The sequence below is a fragment of the Pelobates fuscus genome, chromosome 7 (genome assembly GCF_036172605.1).
Source record: "Pelobates fuscus isolate aPelFus1 chromosome 7, aPelFus1.pri, whole genome shotgun sequence".
In the NCBI taxonomy this organism is placed as follows: Eukaryota; Metazoa; Chordata; class Amphibia; order Anura; family Pelobatidae; genus Pelobates; species Pelobates fuscus.
Window position 1 is genome coordinate 70097175 of NC_086323.1, and position 17162 is coordinate 70114336.

At 42.5% G+C, this 17162-nt stretch overlaps 1 protein-coding gene across 3 annotated transcripts in view; it reads right to left on the reverse strand.

The window, feature by feature from the left end:
• The window catches only part of DIPK1A (divergent protein kinase domain 1A), a 103557-nt gene that overhangs the window by 32622 nt on the left and 53773 nt on the right, over positions 1-17162 (reverse strand). The window lies entirely within an intron of this gene.

Genomic DNA, 17162 nt, shown 5'->3' on the forward strand with positions numbered 1-17162 from the left:
CCCTTCTGATCAGATAGCATTAGTCGCCTGGAAGACCCATAGCACACTCACTAGGTTTCAATTTCCATTCACCAGTGTCTAGCGGCAAGTGGTAAGTTTGAACGCTGTCTATGCAGTACTCAAACAAGAAAAATGAAGAAGATTTCATAAATTATTTTGTTGCTGTGAAGTTATGACGGACTTCAGAGAGGAAAAATTAATGTCAAATAAAGGAGCGAAGAAAAAGAAAAAAAAAAAAGGAAGAGAAAGATGTAGGGAATGGGAAGATCATAAATTAGAAAAGAAAAATGATGAGAACTTTTGGGAAAATTCATAAAACTGAAATACATTGCCAACATTTTTTCTTTAAAGGCCACATGTTTGATCAAGTCACTTAAACAACAACAAAAAACAAACAAACACATTAGCCAGTACATAAATAAAACTTTCACAGTACATAAAATCTAAGTGGGAGATACATTTTTAACATTGTTCTTATATGGGTACAGAGAATTTCTCAATTGCAGAACAGTCACTGATTATAAAAGTACATACAGATTATAAAAACGTACATTTATCGGATGCATGGTGCATCAGACAAAAAATTATGTTAATAACAAATTAAAAGATATTTTACATTTCAATTTTCTTCTTCTTTAATTGGGGTAATTACCAGAGAAGTAAGAATTCCTACTTAAATTCACCAAATTCAGGATTTCATGCAAACTCCAATAAGCCAAGTGCATTTACAAACATGACTAACAAAATGTAAAATAATATTGAGAATGGATTGCCCTGTGGTTAGTTCCCACACATATTTTAGCTCACAAGTGCCATTACAGATGTCATTTGCTTATAAAAATTGATGATACCCACAAGGACAACACAAAATCTAAATACCAGGCCTCCATAACATGTGTTTCTTAAAGGGACACTATTGGCACCCAGAACACTTCAGCTCCCAAGCCCCTTAACCCTGCAAGGGCAATTATTACAGTTTTAAATGAACTGCAATTACACCTAAACAGGAGAATGGACTATCTTTAGATGGACTCTACAGAATCCCGGGAAGGCCCAATGCCAACACCCTGAAACCCAAAGATGTCATGTTATGCTTTAAATCTAGGTCTGATAAAGACACACTACTGAAAGCAATCAGGGGCACAACGCCTTTTATCTTTGAGGAGCACTCTTTAATTTTTTTTCAGGACCCAAATCAAGCAACGCTGCAATGGCGCGCATCACTGAAGGGGGTGACAGCACAGCTACGGTCAGCCGTCATTACCTACAACTGGGCATCCCGAGAGCCTTGATAGCTGAAAAAGATGGCAGACGCATCTGACTGACTTTGGCATCGGAAGCCGATATGTTCCTACACTCAATGGGACTTTCAGCCCCTGCAACAGCGGCCAACTCCACCAAACCGGCACACCAGTGGGATGTGGCTAATGTGGCAGTCTTCCAGCCAGCAGGATCATCAGCCCCAGGTTGAAGCTACCTACAGGGGCACTTATTTCACCAGCACCACAGTATTTAATTTTCTGTTTATCAATTAATATGTTAGTGTGGTGGAATCTCGGTAAAAATAAATTTAGTAGGCCGAGATTACCACGTGGCATGTGTACGTGCATATGCTGACGTATCGATCAGTTGGTTGCACGAGGCAAGATACGATCAGTAGTGTACGGAGCATGTGCAAGAATACAGGATATAGTATTCCCCTCCTCCATTGTGCTGGACAAGCCATGCGGTCAAACAGGAAGTTAATTCTTATTTGTGTTGATTGGTTAAGAGAATGTGCGGGTGGAGCTTAATATGGGAGGAGTTATATGCCTATATAAGGAGCCTGCACTATTGTCCGGGGCTCAGAACTTGTGGTATTTTGGTGACGCTAGTCCCTCTGAGTCCCGATCGGTGATCCAATAAAGAATCTCTTCCTTCCTGAAGAAACCTGTGTCCATCTCTCTGTGCTTTGCTTCCGTCAGTTTCTCCGGTATCATTTGGTGCATTGGCCGGGAAGCTCATCGTTCAACGGTAGCTGAGAGGCAGAGGCGTGAGACGGTCTATCTTTGCCCACGTTCTCTACGGCTGCACCCCTGAACTTCTGCGTGGACCTCCCTTCGTCTCGGCGCCACTGGGCCGTTGTCCAGGAGATCATCGGCCTCTACGTGAGAAGTGCTGGGGTGTCCCCGTCGATGAGTGTGAACTCAGGTTCAGGAACGAGGAGGTAAGACAACTGCTGTTTTAGACGGCAGGACCCACTAGGGGTATACCGATTGTGCGGTAGGCCCAAAGGGGTTTTTGAATCTGTGTATCTGCCCCCTCTGTCGGAGGGAAGGAGCAAAGGCGCACCGCTCGATCGAACGCTCTTTAGTCAGACCGTTTGATTTGGTTAGTCAGGCGGGGTCCTGGTGTAAATAGCCCTAGCCGGACACCGGTGTCTTGTCTAGACTAGCGTTCTAGGGTGTACATTTTGTTCGCTAGGTCGGAGAGACCGGGAGACTAAGCGGCGCCTGTGTAAATTCGGTTCGCTAGTTCTCATCCTATCTGGGCTAAGTGGGAAGGCGTGTAAATTTGGAACCCACTAGACTTTTGATAGTGCGACTAAGAGGCGCCTGTGTAAATTCAGTTCTCTAGCTCGCTATATATGTGGTGATTGGGCAGTGTGGCTAACCAAAACGGGTGTATATAGTTTTAGGTAGTCCATCAAGGTACTGGCCAATAGTTTAGTTGGGAATTGTAAATGTGTTAACGATTGTTTTAGTAAAGTGTATATCTTGTTAGATAGCGCGAGCTCAGCCGTCTAGCGAGAGTGTTAATAGTGTGTTGCTGTATTATAGTGCACGGTACCATAACCCTGTATATTTACTGACACTGTATATAAGTACTAATCATTGTTGTCCATTGCATGTTTAACACCATAACCACTAATAATTGTATTGTGACCTTAACTTGTGCTTTGACCTATGCTAACCGTACTGTAACCGCTATTTGTAAAAGACGATGTTACTGGGGTGTGTTATAGACGGGTAATTCGTATATAGAGAATTATAGCGTGGGTGACTGTATAGTTACGCCAAAGGGCATAATATTGATTATATAGTGACTGGTGTAACAGCTGTGTGTGTACGGGAATTCCCTGAGTGTTTATTGTTATTGTGTACGTTTCACTTGGTAACCGTACCACGTGGTGCTGTTGCCAGAGGAAACGGGTGTGACTGTTGAATAGTACGCGTGTATAGTATTCGTTGTCGACGACGTTCCATTGTTAAGTATGGGTGCGTCGCAGTCAACGATTCCGGATCCCTTAGGTTGTATGGTGAAGAATTTTAAAAAGGGATTCAAAACTTGTGATTTTGGGGTTAAGATGTCTCCTGTGCGTTTAGTTACTTTGTGCACTAGGGAGTGGCCTACTTTGGTTGCGGCATGGCCGCCACGTGGCAGTTTGGATCTAACTCTGGTACAGCGCTTACACGTGGCTGTATCAGGTAGGCCTGAACTTTACGGCCAGTTTCCTTATATTGACTGTTGGAGACAGGCCGTAAATGACTCGCCAAAATGGCTCCAGACATGCCACGAGGAGCAGTGTCGCCTCATGGTAGCTAGGACTTGTTCGTCCACTAGGACTGGTGTTAGGCCCATTTTGGACACGCCCCCTGAGTCCGAGATCCCTTTGCCGCCCCCTTACTTTCCGTTAAGAAGAAGTGACGCAAACGCAGGAAGTCCTGCAGCCCTCCCCTCTTTACCCCCATCCACTTCCGCTTCCTCCTCCAGTACAGGATCCACCCCCCCTCGTACTAAATCTCCCCTTCCGGAACCAGAACCCACCCCCATTAGAAACGAATATCCTGATTTGGCGCCACTTCAGACTTCCGGTCAAGCTTCATCTAGCTCGGCTCGAAGTGTTTTATTTACGACCTTTTCCCAAAACCAACCTCCCACATCCCCATACCCTATCTCTCCCCGACCGGAACCCATGACTGACGCCTCTCTACGTAGCCCCATCCAAACCCGACAGTTGACTGGTGCCCAACAATTAAAGCACTATCAGATGCCTCTTCGTCTGAATCCCGGGTCAGCTTATATCGATGCCGCAGGTCAAATGGCACACGCTGACCCAGTCTTCGTATATGTCCCATTTACCACAACCGATCTTTTAAACTGGAAGACCCATAATTCCTCGTATACTGAGAAACCACAAGCTATGACTGATCTGTTCACCTCAATAGTACAGACGCATAATCCGACATGGGCTGATTGCCAGCAGTTACTAATGACTTTATTTAACAATGAGGAAAGGACAAGAATAAATCAAGCAGCCATAAAAGCACTAGAGGATAGAGCCCGTGCTTTGAACCAAGCTAATCCAGCAGCATGGGCCGCAACACATTATCCCAACACTGATCCCGATTGGAACGTAAATGGTGCTGATATGGTTCAACTCAGAGCCTATAGAGACGCTATAATTGCTGGCATGAAAGCAGGAGGAAAGAAAGCCATTAACATGTCGAAGACAGTTGAGGTGATCCAGAAAAGTGATGAAGCGCCCAGTGTCTTTTATGACGGATTATTGGAGGCATACCGCTTGTATACCCACTTTAATCCGGAAGACGCAGACAATTCCCGAATGGTTAACTCCGCCTTTGTCAGCCAAGCATACGGAGATATTAAGCGCAAGCTACAAAAGTTAGAAGGGTTTGCAGGTATGTCCATCACCCAACTAATGGAGGTAGCAAATAAGGTCTATATGAACAGGGATACAGAAAGTAAGAAAGAGGAAGAGCGCAAGATGCGTAAAAAGGCTGATATGCTAGCGGTAGCGATCGCAGGCGTAGATAAACGGGGCCCAGATAGAGGCAATAATAGATGGAGTAGGGAGCCTTTGAGTAGGGATCAATGCGCGTATTGCAAGGAAGAAGGGCATTGGAGGAACGAATGTCCGCAAAGAGAGCAGTACGAGAGAGACCAACCCAGGGCAGGCTACGGAAACTTTAGAGGCAGAGCGAGAGGTAGAGGAGGCCCCGGAGGGAGTAATGGTTATAGAGGGAGTAATGGGAACAGAGGAAGTGTTAGGGAAGACAGGTATATTCCAGCAGCGCAAAGGTCCCGCGATAGAGACGGTAGGGACTTTGTAGGATTGGCTGACACGGTCATGGAGGACTATTGATACCGACCGGGCTCCATCCCCCTTGGTCGAGCGGAGCCTATGGTCGATGTATCAATAGGGGGAAAAAGGAGTGCGTTCATGATCGACACTGGTGCTGAACATTCAGTGGTGACTAATCTAGTTGCTCCTCCATCTGGAAGGACTATTACTGTGATAGGAGCAACTGGAAGAAGTGCTGAAAAACCGGTTCTTAAAAGTCGACTCTGTACATTGGGAGGCCACGTAGTAAAACATCAATTCCTTTATATGCCTGAATGTCCAGTCCAATTGCTGGGACGTGATATGCTATCAAAATTACAAGCGCAGATTACGTTCCTACCAAATGGAACAACATCCTTAAAGTTTAATGGACCTTCAGGTATTATGACTTTATCCGTACCAAAGGAAGAAGAGTGGCGACTTTATACAGTGTTGACTAGCCAAAACCCTAGGAGTGATGAGACATTGTTCAACATACCAGGAGTTTGGGCAGAGAACAACCCACCAGGACTGGCCCGCAATATTCCACCTATAAAAATTGAACTAAAACTTGGGGTTTATCCAGTAAGCCTAAGACAATACCACATCCCGCAGAAGGCTAAGAAGAACATTCAATCCTATCTGGATAAGTTCATACGGTATGGTATCCTAAAATTCTGTACTTCCCCCTGGAACACCCCATTGCTGCCTGTTCAAAAGCCCGGTACAGATGAGTATCGACCTGTGCAGGACTTGAGAGCAGTCAATGATGCGGTTGTTAGTATACATCCAGTTGTACCCAATCCATATAACCTGCTTGCTTTAATTCCGGGCGGGGCTACTTACTTCACAGTCTTAGATCTCAAAGATGCCTTCTTTTGCCTCCGAATTGCCACAGAAAGTCAATGTATTTTCGCTTTCCAATGGGAGAACGCTGTAACGGGCTCAAAACGCCAAATGACTTGGACAAGACTGCCCCAAGGGTTTAAAAATTCACCTACCCTATTTGGTTCAGCTCTAAGTCGAGATCTACTGGATTTCGAGTCTATCCCAGGAGAATGTGTATTGTTACAATATGTAGATGACTTGTTGATAGCAGCAGTTACAAAAGAAAAATGTCAGCAAGCAACGCACGATCTACTACATATTCTCTGGAAGGCAGGATACAAGGTGTCTAGAAAGAAGGCTCAGTTGTGTTTGCCAACTGTCAAGTATCTGGGATTCCATATCTCTGAAGGTCAAAGGATTATGGGGCCAGAGAGAAAAGAAGCTGTCTGCCAAATACCAATACCCAAGAATAGAAGACAAGTGCGAGAATTCTTGGGGGCAGCAGGCTTCTGTAGGATATGGATTCCCAGCTATGCGATACTGGCAAAACCTCTGTACGCAGCCATCAAAGGTACAGAGCACGACCCCTTCTTATGGACCCAAGAACAGCAAACGGCATTTGAAGATGTGAAGAAGGCTTTGATGAGTGCCCCAGCATTAGGTCTACCTGATCACACACGACCATTCTACCTGTATGTACATGAGCAAAGAAGAATGGCTGTGGGAGTATTGACACAGTACTTGGGATCATGGCAAAGACCTGTTGCCTACATGTCTAAGCAACTGGATGCAGTGGCCAGCGGACTACCACCTTGTCTAAGAGCCGTAGCTGCAGCCGCCCTGCTAGTAGCTGAAGCCGATAAACTCACTCTGGGTCAAGAACTTTATGTACGAGTCCCACATGCAGTACAGACGTTGTTGGATTACAAAGGAAATCATTGGTTTAGTAACAGCCGTATGACCAAGTATCAAGCAATGTTGTGTGAAAACCCAAGAGTGCATTTAGAGACTGTAAACACCTTAAATCCAGCTACCCTTTTGCCGCAACCTACTGAAAGTCAACATGATTGTTTGGAAGTAATGGATGAAGTATTTTCAAGTAGACCAGATCTTCGTGATTTTCCCATCCAGAACCCCGATGTTCAATATTACACTGACGGCAGTAGTTATGTGAAAGAAGGGATCCGCTATGCAGGATATGCAGTAACAACAATAGACAAGGTGATAGAAGCTCGGCCACTGGCAAAAGGAACATCAGCACAAAAGGCAGAATTAATAGCACTAACACGAGCGTTACAATTGGCTGAAGGTTTAAGAGTAAATATCTATACGGACTCTAAGTATGCGTTTTTAACCACTCATGCCCACGGAGCTTTGTATAAAGAAAGAGGACTACTGAATTCAGAAGGCAAAGAAATCAAATACGCAGCTGAAATCCTACAACTATTGGAAGCAGTGTGGGAGCCGAAAGAAGTCGGTATTATACATTGTCGAGCGCATCTGAGAGGAGATGGTGATGTAACCAAAGGAAATCGGATGGCAGATAGTGCAGCTAAGCGTGCTGCTGAATCAGGAAGACAGGAGTATGTGGGGCATATAGCTGCTCTAATACCAACCCCACTGTCTCAATGGACTCCAGTTTATACAACTCAAGAAGAGGAGTGGTTAAAGACTGAACCGGGAAAGTATTTGGAGAACAAGTGGTATCAGCTAGAAGATGGAAGAATAGTTATACCAGCATCACTAGCAGTAGAAATTGTCCAGAACTATCATAACGGGACACATTCTGGGAGAGACAGTACAGAAGAATCTCTCAGGAAACATTTCTACATACCAAGATTGTCCAACTTGACTCAGGCCATTGTACGCAGATGTGTAACGTGTGCTAAGAATAATGCAAGACAAGGACCAGTAAAGCCACCAGGAGTCCAGTTTATGGGGGGACTCCCCATGTCCGATCTACAAATAGACTTTACAGTGATGCCTAAATCGGGTGGACATCGTTACCTGTTGGTAATTGTGTGCACCTATTCAGGCTGGGTAGAAGCATGTCCTACTCGTACAGAGAAAGCAGGAGAAGTTGTGAGATTCCTGCTACGAGAAATAATACCCCGATATGGACTACCCTGTTCTATAGGATCGGACAATGGTCCAGCTTTTGTTCATCAGTGCCTACAACAACTGACTCATATGCTTGGTATAAAGTGGAGGCTTCATACCGCATATAGACCCCAGAGTTCTGGTAAGGTAGAGAGAATGAATAGAACTATTAAGAACCAGTTGGCTAAAATGTGTCAGGAAACCCAACTTAAGTGGAACGTTCTCTTACCTATAGCTCTATTGCAAATCCGCAGTACCCCTACCAGAAGGATGGGCCTCTCTCCTTTTGAAATTATGTATGGGCGACCACCTCCCGTACTTGGTAACTTAAGGGGGGATTTGAGTCAGTTGGGAGAAGGAATTACCCGGCAGCAGGTTGTAGAGTTGGGTAAGACTATGGAGGAGGTACAGAAATGGGTACAAGATAGATTACCTGTGAATATTTATCCCCCTGTTCATAGTTATCATCCAGGAGACCAAGTGTGGATTAAAGAGTGGAATAATGTACCGTTAGGGCCCAAGTGGAGAGGTCCTTATGTTGTTCTTTTGTCTACCCCTACAGCGATAAAAGTAGCCGAAGTGACTCCGTGGATACATCACTCCAGGGTTAAACCAGCAGCAGTCGATTCTTGGCAAGTTACAGCAGATCCAGAGAATCCCTGCAAGATCCGGTTGAAACGCACTACTCAGTCGGAGTAACGAGAAATTATTGTGGATTACAAATTTTATTGTTACAGGTGTGAGTGAGAAGGCCATAATAAAGCCTGTCCGCTTACCAACACATAGTGTATAAGCCAGGAAAGTCTCGAAGGGACACCTGTGAAGACGAGCAGAACTCCATTCCCTGCAGCCCTCACATCCTGGAAGCTGAGGTTCCATCGCACGGACGAAGACTGAGGATGACGGCGAAAGATGTGCTTTTGATTGTGTTTATTTACATGTGTTTTTATATTCAGGAAGGTAGAGGTACCGACACTCCTAGCTGTGAGGTATGCATTAAGACTACGAGAACAGGTAACCATATTTCCCAAACCCTAATTTGGCATTCACAATACGAATGTAAAGGAGAGGTATCAAGATGTAGATACCTAAATATAGACTATAGTGTGTGCCATTTAGGAGTAGGAGAACCTAAGTGCTTCAGTCCAGAGTATCAACCTCGTACAATTTGGTTGACTCTCAGGAATGGAGATCCTCGGGGGACCCTAATTAATAAGACGGTGTTAGAATCCGTATATTCTTCGGGTGTTCTGCTATTTGATGCATGTAAGGCGATATCAAGTGGTAGAAAACCGTGGAATGTATGTGGGGATCTTAGATGGGAGAGGACGTATGGGTCTAATGATAAATATATTTGTCCCAGTAGTAAAAATAAATATGTAAGTCCTAGATGCCCAAATAAAGACTATAACTTTTGCCCATATTGGTCTTGTGTGGGGTGGGCGACTTGGGGACAGACAGTAGATAAAGACATGATAGTGACTAAGTTGCCGACTAGCCCTTATTGTAAGTCTATGGAATGCAACCCAGTCCATATACTTATTAATAACCCCGACAAGTTCCTAGATAAGTATGGAAATTTATTTGGGTTTCAGATATACGGGACGGGTTTAGATCCTGGGACATTATTGTTTATAGGAATAGAGACTGATACGGTATCCTCCCAGACTCATCAAGTATATCATTCCTTTTATGAAGAGATGAGTATAGATAATAAGATCCCCCATAACGCTAAAAACCTGTTCATAGATTTAGCCGAAAGTATTGCCGGTAGTCTTAATGTTACCAACTGCTATGTGTGTGGAGGTACTAACATGGGAGACCAATGGCCTTGGGAAGCAAAGGAGGTAATGTCCGGTTCTGAGGCAGTTGACCAACTAATATCTACACAAGCCGATTATCATTTGAGTGTTAGAGGTAAATCTGAGTGGAGATTAAAGACCTCCATCATAGGTTATGTTTGCATAGCAAGGAAAGGAATAATGTATAATACTTCTGTAGGAGAATTAACTTGTCTAGGGCAAAAAGCTTATGATGATGATACAAAAAATACAACTTGGTGGTCGGCTTCAAATGTCTCAGAACCATCTAACCCGTTTGCTAGATATGCCAGTTTAAAGGATGTGTGGTTTGATTTATCCATCACATCTACCTGGAGAGCCCCAGCAAATTTGTACTGGATCTGTGGTAAGAAAGCCTATTCGGAGTTGCCACAGGACTGGGAAGGGGCATGTGTGTTGGGTATGCTCAAACCATCCTTCTTCTTGTTACCGATTGAAACAGGTGAGACTTTAGGTGTTAAAGTGTATGATGTGAATCATAGGAAGAAAAGGGGACCCTTAGAGATAGGCACCTGGGAAGATAATGAATGGCCTCCCCAGCGTATCATAGATTATTATGGGCCAGCCACGTGGGCAGAGGATGGTACCTTTGGTTATAGAACCCCTATTTATATGCTCAACCGCATTATAAGATTACAGGCGGTGGTTGAGATTATCACTAATGAAACATCACAAGCGCTCAATCTCCTAGTGAAACATAATACCAGGATGAGGACAGCAGTATACCAGAATAGATTAGCCTTGGATTACCTTTTGGCAGTAGAGGGAGGTGTATGTGGGAAGTTTAACCTAAGCAATTGCTGTCTTCAAATAGATGACGAAGGGCAAGCAATAGCTGAGCTTACTAGCCATATGGTTAAACTAGCGCATGTGCCTACTCAGGTATGGAAAGGGTATAATCCAAGTAGTTGGTTTGGTAGCTGGTATGAGTGGTTTGGAGGGCTTAAGGCAGTGGTAGGTGGAGTCCTACTGATTTTACTGTTGTGTCTACTCCTACCGTGTCTTATACCCTTAGTAGTTAGGTCTGTGCAAAGCCTGATAGGAAGTATAGCAGAGAGGAAGGCTGCTGCACAGATAATGGCGATATATAAGTATAAGGCTCTAGATCAAGGAGAACCAATGCAGGAAGATGAGTGTTAAAAGATTCACATCATAAGATAAGTCTGGTCTGGTTCAAGGTAACTTGCGGTGTAAGCAAAACTAAGGTTATGTGATGCCTCAAGTAATTGTAAAATATCAAGAGGTATCAAAGGGGGGAATGTGGTGGAATCTCGGTAAAAATAAATTTAGTAGGCCGAGATTACCACGTGGCATGTGTACGTGCATATGCTGACGTATCGATCAGTTGGTTGCACGAGGCAAGATACGATCAGTAGTGTACGGAGCATGTGCAAGAATACAGGATATAGTATTCCCCTCCTCCATTGTGCTGGACAAGCCATGCGGTCAAACAGGAAGTTAATTCTTATTTGTGTTGATTGGTTAAGAGAATGTGCGGGTGGAGCTTAATATGGGAGGAGTTATGTGCCTATATAAGGAGCCTGCACTATTGTCCGGGGCTCAGAACTTGTGGTATTTTGGTGACGCTAGTCCCTCTGAGTCCCGATCGGTGATCCAATAAAGAATCTCTTCCTTCCTGAAGAAACCTGTGTCCATCTCTCTGTGCTTTGCTTCCGTCAGTTTCTCCGGTATCATTAGCATTGTTTACCGTTTAGTATGTGATTTGACCTCACATCACACAAATGTAGCAACCTACACTAGCACGACACTGGCTTTAGACCTGTTTGCAACCAGCTGCATATAGTCACAGTAATATTTCACCCTGAAGCAAACCAGACAGCCACTTGAGGGACTTCCGGATCGTTAGGAGACTTTTGGGCTATACCAATTTATTGTGGTTTAAAGACACATTATTGTATTTATAATTTTGTGGTGCTCTAGTATGCATTTAGACACAACAATGTGGAGCTTGTAGAAAAGAGGTATTAGAATAGTAAAGAGGGACAGGGAGATTTGGGACCAAAATAGGGGCTGTCCCTCCTAAAAAGGGATACTTGAAAGGTATACATCTTTCATTCTAGAACTCCTTTACTCATCACAGATACCACACAGACAAAGATCTGAGGGCAGTCTACTTTCACTACTCAAATGGATTTGTCTCGATGGCTAATCTTCCTTGGTTAAAGCACGGATTATCCTATAAGAACATCCCATTTATCACGTCAGTAAAATGTGCTTGTATGACTTTGGAGGTGACCACAGGTAGATATTTGAGGAGTTTTTGGATAGTAATGTCACTTTTATTATAACTTCAATTGAGCAGATATATTTGCATTGTGGGTGTATTCATTTAAGTACTACTATTTTAATTGTTTAGTTTTGACATGGTTTTTAATTGCTTTTATTACATTCATTTTGCATTCTACATACTCACAATGCTATTACAATAGGTGAATTGTATACATTTTAGCTTATTTAGCACTAGTACTATTTAAATTGTCTCCCATGTTTGGAAATGGTGTAGGACCTACCAATATTGGGATACTGTAAAGTTGTTGTGGGCATAACACTATATGGCCATATGATTAAACTGAATCCGCATATTTGTTTTCTGAGATAGGCGATTTTTAGTAGCCTAGTGTAACGGATCGCCTGGCACCCCGACTGGGCACCTCCGTTAAAGGATGCTCCTAGCGCTCCTGAGGACTTCAAGCACTGCAGCAGACACCACAACCACCGACTCAGAGAAGCATAGGAATCTTCTCTAGCATATGAATGCTGTAGACCGTTGAATAGGAACCATACGAATAGGCTTACACTCCTAGCAGTCAACTGGAACAGCATGCAATCAATCCTTCCCCCAATAATGAGACGACACTTCACTTTGAGGGTAAAACAGGAACTCTGGACTGGCTCATCCAGCCTGGCTTTTATTTCCATCTCACACATACAGGCCACACCCAGGGGGAGGCATAAAATATCCAATAGCATAGATGTTACCTCCCACACATCTCCTCCCCTTAGATTAACACTTAACCCAATTACACATACAGTTAAAACATACTTTCTACACAACTTTCATAACTCTAAAACCATACATCACATTCACATAAAAATATATATCCACAATCAATTCATTCAGGGGAACAACATATAAAAAAATGGCATGAATCAGACCAGGGGTTCAAAAGTTAGTAATAGTATCTTTTAAAACCCCTGTCAGCATGACTTTCCAGCTCAGACCGGTTACCTCCCAAAATGCCTCACAATCCCTCCCCTCTGGCCTGGAGATAATTGAGGAAGGAATCTAATTATCTCCAAGGACTGAGGCAAAACTCCATTACCCACATGGCAGACAAAAAGACAGTAAAAGACATAAAATACTTTAAAATACAGAAAGTTACTTTTTATCCATAACACACAGACATTTCACATATGCCCAGATAGCTGGGATCTGAGCGCACAAAACTACCGAATAGCGCGCAGATCCTATTCACACAGTACAATTGCCATGGAGCTAAAGTCTTTCCCATAGTCTTTCATTATATGAATAGGCTCCATGGTATAGCTATCTGGGGTATCACCTTCACATAAGGTCTGGTCCATAGTCCAAAGGCAAGAGGTGGGCAAGCAGCCCCCTCCAAGGACATGTGGCGAGGTCGGTTTCGCCACACCTAGTAAAATTTTAATTTATTTTTATGTGTGTACTATAACTTAACCCCTTAAGACCGCAGCCAAATGTACAAGTTGTGATCCAAAAAAAAAGTAAACAAAACCTGGCATTTGCGCTACATGTCTGTCCAACCGTAATTCACCTCTTTCATATTAAATGCACCCACACTTATTATATATCATTTTATTCAGGGGAAACAGGGCTTTCGTTTAACATCAAATATTTAGGTATGGAACATAATTTAATATGAAAAAAATATTACAAAAATGAGAGAAAATACGATTTTTTTAAATTTTTTTAGTTCTACGTGACATTCTAACTGTGAATGTCATAATACTGTTTGCTTATACTGCAATACAATACACATATTTGTATTCAGCGATGTCTCACGTGTAAAACAGTACCCCCTATGTACAGGTTTTATGGTGTTTTGGGAAGTTACAGGGTCAAATATAGCATGTAACATATTTCAGTTTTTTCACATTGAAATTCGCCAGATTAGTTACGTTGCCTTTGAGACCATATGGTAGCCCAGAAATAAGAATTACCCCCATGATGGCATACCATTTGCAAAAGTAGACAACCCAAGGTATTGCAAATGGAGTATGTCCAGTCTTTTTTAGTAGCCACTTGGTCACAAACACTGGCCAAAGTTAGTGTTAATATTTGAAAATGCAAAAAACGAATTTGAACGCAAATTTTGGCCAGTGTTTGTGACTAAGTGGCTACTAAAAAAAAAAAACCATACCCTATTTGCAATACCCTGGGTTGTCTACTATTGCAAATGGTATGCCATCATGGAGATAATTTTCATTCCTGGGCTACCATACGGTCTCAAAGGCAACCTGGCGAATTTTAATGTGAAAAAACTGAAACGCAAACCTTATATTTGACTCTGTAACTTTTGAAAACACCATAAAACCTGTACATGAGGGGTACTGTTATACTCAGGAGACTTCGCTGAACACAAATATTAGTGTTTCAAAACAGTAAAATGTATCACAACAATTATATCGTCAGTGTAAGTGCCATTTGTGTGTGAAAAATGCAAAAAATGTCACTGTCACTGACGATATCGTCGTTGTAATATATTTTACTGTTTTGAAACACTAATATTTGTGTTCAGCGAAGTCTTCCGAGTAAAACAGTACCCCCCATGTACAGGTTTTATGGTGTCTTGGAAAGTTACAGGGTTAAATATAGTGCTAGCAAATTAAATTCCCTATAGTTTCAGCATGGGTTGTCAGGCAGGTCCCGCTAATTGTAATTAATAAAATGACCTAATTATGTAAAATTATTACATAAATATATGCGTAGAATTATTATATATATATAGGTGTGTATATATATATATATGTGTGCATATATATGTATATATTTTTTTTTATTATTTTTATTTATATATAGGTATATATTTAGTGATATATACGTATATACTTATGTATATAGAGATATATTATTTCGTTCTACATGTATTTTGATATCTATATATATATTAATTTTAAAATACAGTTAGAACGAAATTTCGCATGTTTATATATTTTTTATCTATTTATTTTGTATTATTTTTTATTTTATTTTTTAACGTATTTATATATTTATTTATTTTTTATTATATATAAATATATATATAATAAAAATTATATATATATATTTAATCAATATCATTGTACGTGTATTTTGATATTAATATATATATATATAATTATGTATATATTAATATTAAAATACATGTAGACAGTGTATGTATATTTATGTGTATATGTGTATATATATACTTAGATCATATATATAATAAATATATATATGATCTAAGTATATATAATCTTATTTTTACACTGTTTTAACAGATTTTATTTGAATTTCAGACAGCAGGGGGAGTACCTGTCATTACAGGCACTCCCCCTGCCGGCACTGCCTTGGACGGCTATGCCGTCCATGTGATCGCGGGGTCCTCGCAAGGACCTCGCGATCACATGGCCCTGGGGGGCCGAAGAGGGACTCCCTGGGCTCCCAGGTAAGTCCCCCATACCGCGATCGCCGGCGTGGGATCGCCGGCGACCGGGTAAGTACATAAGACCGCAGGACGTTCTATGCTGCCCTGCGGATTTTAGAGCCATCTAAATAAGGACGGCATAGAACGTCCTGCGGTCTTAAGGGGTTAATCCAGGGCTTGACAAACTGGCTTGGAATCTAGGAGCCAGTCAGTAAAGTTAGAAGCCAGAGAAAGTAACGCCAAAAATACAATTCTTAAAGGGACACTATAGTCACCAGAACCACTACAGCTTAATGTAGTTGGTCTGAAGTTTATGTCCTGTCCCTTAATGCTTTTTAATGTAAACACTGACTTTTCAGACAAAAGAGTGTTTACATTGCTGCCTCTAGCGAGAGTCACTCAGACGGCCTCTAGAGGTGCTTCCTGGCTCAGTGCTTCACACTGTGCAGCACCTACATTAATGTTCCCTATAGTGATGCACTGATTCATTGCATCTCTATGAAGTTAAATTGGCACAGTGGCATTTTGCCGTGCATGCGCAATAGTCTCCCAATGCTTTCCTATGTGGAAGCATTAGATTGGCTGAGATAGTCAGGATTGATAATCTCAGCCATCGAGGTGGGTCCAACCGTGGCGTGACCAGCACGGTGTGGGAAAAGGGGGGGAATAAAAACAACCTTTCCCATGTGATTGGAGGAAACACGAACACACACACACACAGACAGACTGACACTCACAAACTGACTTAATTCTAATTTAAATCCACCCAGCCTCCATACCCGTTGAGAGCTGGGGTGTATAGGCTTCCCCTGGGGTCCAGTGTGGCTGCTTTCATCTCCCTATTCTGCTCCCACTCACGCACAGTTTAGTGAGCCGGGGGACAGAGTGAGGTCATAACCTGGCTCTCGGCATCACTGCAACGTCTGTGAGGGATCAGAGCAGCGAAATTACAGCACCCTCCCTCGCCACAGCACTAAGTCAAGCCCCCCCTCCCTCAGCAACACATGAGCTGCCCGTCCCCCCTCGTCCTCAATGCACAGACTCCCTCTGCTCTCAGGCAGTCAGTCACATCAGGGGCTAAACAGGCTCACAAATCCCAGGCACCATGGCGACCTGGGATTTGTCAAGCCCAGACTTAATCTGCATTATTTATGAATATTGGTCACTACGGCAGTACCATTTCTGCAAAATGCATGTTCCGGGTGTTCCAATTCCTTTTTGTCTTTACTATGTATGCCAATTCACAACACGAAATGTGAAATCTGCAATAAGCTATAGTAAATTCTATTTCGAAATGTAGCACTCTAAGCAGCAAAATCACTACAGCTCATGGTCAAACTAATAGACTCATAAAACTTGCAATGAACCTGCTCAGGGACTGCGAAAGGCTAGAGGTTAAAAATGAATACGAATCAAGTTTTGTTTTTAAAAAAAAACATTATTAGAGCTCACGATCAAACAAATGCAGCTTTTTAAGCCCCAGTGTGGGTGATGTATATGGGAGTTGAAATCCAATAACAAATAGAGTTGGCAGTGTTTGCAAAGCTGTAACTAAAACAATTGTACTATCGTTATAAAGTTTGTCCTGCATGTTCAGCACTTTTTTCATTACAAAGCACA